Source organism: Chrysochloris asiatica, unplaced genomic scaffold (assembly GCF_000296735.1).
Source record: "Chrysochloris asiatica unplaced genomic scaffold, ChrAsi1.0 scaffold00144, whole genome shotgun sequence".
NCBI lineage: Eukaryota > Metazoa > Chordata > Mammalia > Afrosoricida > Chrysochloridae > Chrysochloris > Chrysochloris asiatica.
The window spans coordinates 1,515,254-1,522,797 of record NW_006408662.1 but is presented as its reverse complement, the minus strand read 5'-3'; the positions used below and the strand labels follow the sequence as shown (position 1 = coordinate 1,522,797).

Sequence of the window (7,544 nt, the reverse complement as noted above, 5' to 3'; positions counted from 1 at the left end):
AGAAGAATCAATAGTTTTGAGTTATGGTGTTGGAGGAGAATATTGAAAGTGCCGTGGGCTGCCAAAAGAACCAACAGATCTGTGTTGGAAGAAGTGCAGCCAGAGTACTCCTTGGAGGTCTGGATGGCCAAACTTTGTCTCTCATGCTTCAGACATATTGTCAGGAGGGGCCAGTCTCTGGATAAGGATTTCATGTTTGGTAAGGTGGAGGGTCAGAGAAAAAGAGGAAGGCCCCCAACGAGATGGATTGGCAAAGTGGCAAAGTGGTATCCTAACCAGAGAAGCAGTGACACCAGAAACAGAGGCAGAGGTGATGGCACGAAAAGACAGTCAGCCGAGGACTCTAGACTCACGGAAAGAGAAAGGTGCAGGTGGGCAGGAGGCAGGCTTCCAAAATGTGACCTTTGGTTGTTTAAACAATTATATATTCCTGCATGTTTTTGTGTACATAAAAAAGAGAGAGAGAGAAGGAATAGAGGCAAATATTGTTAACCGATGGTGCATGGAGGAGATTGTAATCATTGCAATGAAACAAAATACGATTGGTTGGGTGCAAAACTGATGTCTTCCCATGGAAATTATCACTCAATTCCCAATAAAAGCTTTAAAAAATAAATACAGAACACATCAAAAAAGAAGAAAAAGAAAATCTACAAACAAAATAAAGTCAGTGCAGAAAATTATGTGGAACAAAGAAACCAGCAACACCACACACAAAAACTACACAGAAAAATTACAAGAACCAATTCATACCTATAGAAAATTGACGGACTATAAATGGATTTAATGTGCCAGTCAAGGTACAGAGACAGCAGAAGAGCTAAGAAAACAATATTCTGTCTACAAAGGACACATCAAAAAGATGGAGACTATCTACATGCCCACTAACAGAAGAATGGTTAAACGAACTTCAGTACAGCCACACACTGGAATACTGTGTAATGGTGAAAAATACCAGTGAATCTGTACAATTCCTCACAACATGAATGAACCTGGAGGACATTATGCTGAGTGAAATTAGTCAATCACAAAGGGACAAATATTGTATGAGACAAATGTGGTAAAAAGTTAAGAAAAGGTTTTCTTGATTAAAAAAAAAAAATTATGATGGTTACAATGGGAAAGGAGGAGTGAAAACTATTCATGGGTTAGAGAGTACACATGAAATATGCAAAGACCTGGAGTTAGAACATGAAAAGGTCAGAACACAATCAGCATTTCTCAAGATGAAAGAACCGAAGAAAAAATCCAATCCTTGACTTGCAATTGAAGGATTCTAGGTGCAAAATGTTGAATGATGCAGAAAGCATCAAAAGAAGATGGAAGGAATACAGAGTCACTGTACCAAAACAAAATGATTGATGTTCAACTATTTCAAGAGAGAGCGTATGATCAAGAACCAATGATATTGAAGGAAGAAGTCCAAGGTGCATTGAAGGCATTGGTAAAGAAAAACACTCTAGGAATTGATGGAATACTAATTGAAATATGTCAACAAACTGATTCGACACTGGAGGCACTCACTCAACTCTGCTAAAAAATTTGGAAGAAAACTACCTGGCCAACTGACTGGAAGAGAGCCATAGTTATGCCCATTTCAAAGAGAGGTGACCCAACAAAATGCATAAATTATCAGACAATATCATTAATATTACATGCAAGTAAAATTTTGTTAAAGATAATACAAAAACGGCTGCCACCATACATTGACTGAGAACTTTCAGAGGTTCAATCCAGATTTAGTAAAGGACATGGAACAAGGGACCTCATTTGCTCATATCAGATGTATCTTGACTGAAAACAGAGAATACTAGAAAGATGTTTATTGTTGCTTTATTGATTATGCAAAAGCTTTAGACTGTGTGGCTCATGATAAGCTATACACAACATTGCGGAGAATGAGTATTCCGGAACATTTATTTGTGCTCATGAGGAACCCATGAATAAACCAAAAGGCAGTTGTTCAAACGGAGCAAGGGAACACCGGATGGTTTAAAATGAGGAATGGTGTTAGCCATTGTATTCTTTCACTATACTTATTCAATCAGACGATTGAGCAAATAATCTGAGAAGCTGGATTATATGAAGAAAAATGGGGCATCAGGATTGGAGGAAGACTCATTAATGGCTGGTGGATATGCAGATGATACATCCTTGCTTGCTGAGAGCAAAGAGAACTTAAAATACTTACTGATGGGCAGACACAGTTGTGTTAGGATCCTCTGCTATCTGCCCTGTTGTGGAGCAAAACCTATTCTTCTCCCATTCAGCAATGCAGGTTGAATTGACCAAAGCAATGATTATGGAGATGCCTAGTCCCCTGCTGATTGGGCAGGAATTTGTGAGACAGTACTATACACTGCTGAACCAGGCCCCAGACAGCTGCATAGATTTTATAGAAAGAACTCATTTTATGTCCATGGAGGATTGGATTCAAGCGGAAAACCAGTAGATGCAGTCTATGGACAAAAAGAAATCCATAGGAAAGTGATGTCACAAAACATTAACAACTGCCACACTAAGATTCGCCATGTTAATGCTCATGCTACTTTAAACAATGGTTTGGTGGTCCAGGTAATGGGGTTGCTCTCTAATAACAACCAAGGCTTACGGAGATTTATTCAGATGTTTGTCCTCGCTCCTGAGGGCTCTGTTACAAATAAGTTCTATGTTCATGATGATATCGTCAGGTGCCAAGATGAAGTCTTTTGTGGCTTTGTCACTGAGCCTCAGGAGGAATCTAAGGAAGAAGTAGAGGAGCCTGAAAGATAACCAGAGGTGGTACCTGATGATGCTGGAACGTTCTATGATCAGACAGTCAGCAATGACTTAGAAGAACATTTAGAGGAACCTGTTGCAGAACAAGAGCCTGATCTGGAACCAGAACTAGAGCAAGAACCTGTATTTGAAATCCATGAGGAGAAGTCAGATCCAGTATTAGAAGACAGTGCTCCTGAGGAGACTCCACGGAGTCCTTCCCCAGAGTCTGGGGACATAGCTCAGATGGCACAGGAAGGCTTGAGGACATTTTCTTGGGCATCTGTGACTAGTACGAACCTTCCTCCCAATGGAGCTATTCCAGTTACTGAGATTCCCACCTCATGTTGTTAAAGTTCCAACTTCATAGCCCCATCCAGAGTCTAAGCCTGAATCTCAGAGTCCATCGCAGAGACCTCAGAGGGATCAAAGAGCACGAAAACAATGTATAAATATTCTTCCACAGAGGGCCCTAGACCAATTCATGAGGCTGGTGAGCAAGGTGATGCTGAACCTTGAAGAATTGTGAGGCACCCTGATAGCCACCAACTCTTTATTGGCAACCTGCCTTATGAAGTGGATAGATCAGAGCTTTCAGACTTCTTCTAAAGCTATGGGAATGTGGTGGAGCTGCGTATTAACAATGGTGGAAACTATCCCATTTTGGATTTGCTGTGTTTGATGACTTTGAATCTGTTCAAAAAGTTCTTAGTAACTGGCCTATCATGTTCAGAGGTGAATTCCATCTGAATGTGGAAGAGAAGAAGACGCAAGCCTCCAGGGAAGAGGAATGTCGAGATAATCACCTGCGGGGACCTGAAGGCCCTCGAGGTGGGCTGGGTGGTGGAATGAGAAGCCCTCCTCATGGAGGCCTGGTGCAGCAACCAGGATTCGGAGTGGGAAGAGGTGTTGCTCCAAGGCAGTGAATCCCTCCTCACTGGTCATCGCATAGCAGTATAAACCCTAGTTTCTGCAGAAGAGTGAAGTTCTTCAACCAGCTTTTGGTGTCTTGGAGCATGAGCCTAAATCTGTTATAAACTGCTTACGTTTACACACTTGTACTCCTTTTTGTGTTCATGGCGTGTGCACCCCACCCGCCTTTCTTCTCCTGATCTTTTAGTCCTTCACTTCCAATTTTTTGGAATATTTTAGGAAAAACTGATTTTTAAATAATTTTTTTTTAAAAGTCTGAATTTCCTTGCTTATACAGACTGGATTGTTTTTTTAACAGCCATTTCCCCAAAGATGTGTCTTGCTTATTACTGACATTTGGTATGGTTCATTCACTGGAATATTTCTTACTTATTTTCTATGTGTTTCAAAAGCCTATAGGAAATACAGAATTGGATAAAACATTTTGTAAGCAAAAAGAAACCTGAAATTGTTTCTTCTTTTGAGAGTCATCTTCTGATGTGGAGAAATTGCCATTGGAAAAATTGATAATTTTGATTCTCACTGGTGTGGTTAAAAATGAAATGAAAACATTTGCTATCACACAATGTCCAATCCTACTGTTGTTTACCATTGACATTTAAATTGTATGAGAAGTTTTAAATGTCTATAATACTGCTAATAAGCTTTTTTCCTGAACTGTTAAAATTTTTTAAAGTAGCGTTTTCTGTGTTTAATTTGTATTTGTAAGAAACAAAACAAAAACACAAAAAATCCCCCAAATCTGAATAACAACAGCAACAAAACAAAACAGAAAAACTGTTGTGCCTTCTATTTATCTTTGGTTCTACTCTTGGCAACTCTGTAAAGAAAAATTATAAAAACAAAAACAACCCAAAAAACAAAACAAAACAAAACAAACTTACTGATCAAGATCAAAAACAACAGCCTGTGGTATGGATTGCACCTCAATGTAAAGAAAACAAAAATCCTCACCAATGGACCAATAAACAAGATCCATATAAATGGAAAAAGATTGAAGTTGTCAAAGACTTCATTTTGCTCAGATTAACTATCAGAGAAACAGCAGTCCAGAAATTAAACAATATATTGCATTAGGCAAATCTGCTGTGATAAAACACAAAGATAACAATTTGAGGATTAAAATAAGTGATAAAAGACAAAGATAACAATTTGAGGATTAAAATATGTCTGACCCAAGCCATGGTATTTCATATGGTAGCATAGTGGTTACGAATCAGGCTGCAAAGCTTAAGGTCAGCAGTTCAATACTACCAGCTGTTCTGGGGGAGAAAGATGAGGCTTTCTGCTCCTGTAAAGATTTATAGCCTTGGAAACCCCACCCCGTACAGGGTTGCTATGAGTGGGAACCGACTCCACGGCACATAACAACAACAACATATGCATGTGAAAGTTGGGCAGTGAATAGAATTGATGCATTTGAGTTATGGTGTTGGAGGGGAATATTTAAAAGTACCACGGACTGCCAAAAGAACAAACAAATCTGTGTTAGAAGAAGTACAATAAAATGCTCCTTAGAAGCCTAGATGGCCAGACTTTGTGTATCATACTTCATACATAGTATCAGAAGAGACCAGTCCCTGGAAAAGGATATCCTGTTTGGTAAAGTGGAGGGTCAGAGAAAAAGAAAGAACCCCACCCCACCCCCACCCCCGCCCCATGAGATGGATTGGCACGGTGGCAGCAACAGTGGGCTCAAGTGTAGTGTAGCAATGATTGTGAGGTTGGCACAGGACCGGGCAGTGTTCGTTCTGTTTTTCATAGGGTCACCATGAGTCCATAACAACTTGATGGTGCCTAAAAGCAACAGCAACAGAGGGTAAACACATGGGTGACAGGGCAAACAATCTACAACCAAAAGGAAGTTAGCAGAGGAAAAATGAAGTTAGTGAGACACACAGGAGTAATGCAACAGTTACAGGGAGTGGAGGTAAATACAGTTAGCCGGTGATACATGGAGGGGAATACAATCATTGTATTAAAGCAAAGTACATGATTTGCTGAATGTAGGACTAATGATCTGCTCTGAAAACCATCACTTAATGCTGCCCCCATCAAAAAAAACAAAAACAGGGACTAGAAGCAAATACTGTTGAATGAGGATGCACGGAGGCGACTAATCATTGCAATGAAACGATGGTGTGAAACCGATGTTCTCCCGTGTAAATTATCACTGAGTTCACAATAAAAACTCATTTTGAAATTAACTTCACTTAATTCACAATAAAAAGCTTTAAAAAAAAAAGATAATAGAGTTTTTCCACAAACTTCTTGAAGCCCCCTCATATACATATTAATTGAATTAACAGTATAAAGAGCTACAGAGGGTAATGGCCTATGCATTCCTTTGTAGTTTGTTGTTGTTAAGTGTCGTAGAGTTGGGTTCCGACCCATAGCAACCCTGTTTAGGGTTTCCGAGGAGCAGCCTGTGATCTTGAACCACTGGCCTTGCGGTTCAAGCAGACTTTTCAGTCTGGCGCATTAACCCACAGGGCCATACCAGGACCCCACGCATTCCTTTACCAGACCTCCAAACAGGATTCTAAGTAAATAGTCTCTTACCCATTTACTGCCATTGAGTCGATTCCGGCTCGTAGAAAGCCTGTCCAGGGTTTCGGAGACCATACGTATTTAAGGAAGCAGAAAGCTTTGTGTTTCTCCAGAACAGCTTTGCGTTTGAGTTACAAACCTTGCAGTTAGCAGTTCAGTGCTTACCCTACAGTGCCACCAAGGCTCCATTGGGTTAGTTTTTCTTTGTTCCATCTCTTGCTCCATCATACCCTCTTCCAGATGTAGAAATTGTATTTTGCTTATTAAAACCCCGTGAAATAGCCATTGTTTAATCCGTTTTTTTCAAAAATAGATGAGAAAATGAAGACTCAGAAAGGTTAAGTAGTTTTTCCACGTTACCCAGCAAGGAAGTCATACCACGCAAAGTTAAACCTCAACATTGATTCCAAAGCCCACATTCACTCAGTACCCTGGTACCACAGTCCCTGTCAGCGTATTTACTACACAACATAGAAACCACACTAGATCAAAGATCATCTAAAAACCAAGTAAAACTGTAACTGTGCCCTTTGTTTTTTCTTACTGCTGGAAGATTTTTGCTACGAAAGTGCAATAAGACAAAAGAGCACAATTCATGCTGGCGCTTTGCTGCCCTCTTATGGACACTATGCATAGACACAGAAAAACCTCCAGCAAACACCTAGTCTCACTGTGCCATCACTATTTCCGATTTATCTCATTATACATGATAATTGAAGGAGCTCTGGTAGCGTAGTGGGTATGAATCGGGCTGTGAACCGCAAGGTTAGCAGTTTGAAACTACCAGTTGTTCCACGGGAGAAAGATGAGGCTTTCTGTTCCCGTAAAGATTTACAACCTCGGAAACCCTGTACAGGGTCACTATGAGTCAGAACGACTCCACGGCACATAACAACAACATAAACATGATAATTGAGTTTCTAAAACATTGTAACTACTGTAGATGAGATAGTCAATGACTATTCCTATTTGAGCTGAAATTTTTTTATCCACAAAGCCTTTGATATGGTTTATAAGACTCCTATGTTAAATTATTTATTTCATCCTTCAATTTAATAACTATCACCCTTCAATTTAATCTTTGTTATACAAATATCTAATACATCACATTTATTTAAAACTACAAGGTGGTATTATACAGAAAACTTATTCACAATTAAGGCATTTATTAATAAACAATGCCTTTGAATTGTGGTGTTGGAGGAGAATATTAAAAGTGCCATGGGCTGCCAAAAGAACCAATAGATCTGTTTTGGAAGAAGTGCAGCCAGAGTGCTCCTTGGAGGCCAAAATGGCTAAACTTC

General features: G+C 39.7%; 1 pseudogene; it reads left to right on the top strand.

Annotated features, from left to right (window-relative positions):
* The first annotated feature begins 2,296 nt into the window (after positions 1 to 2,296).
* LOC102837254 lies at positions 2,297 to 3,683 on the top strand (annotated as a pseudogene).
* Positions 3,684 to 7,544: the final 3,861 nt, after the last annotated feature.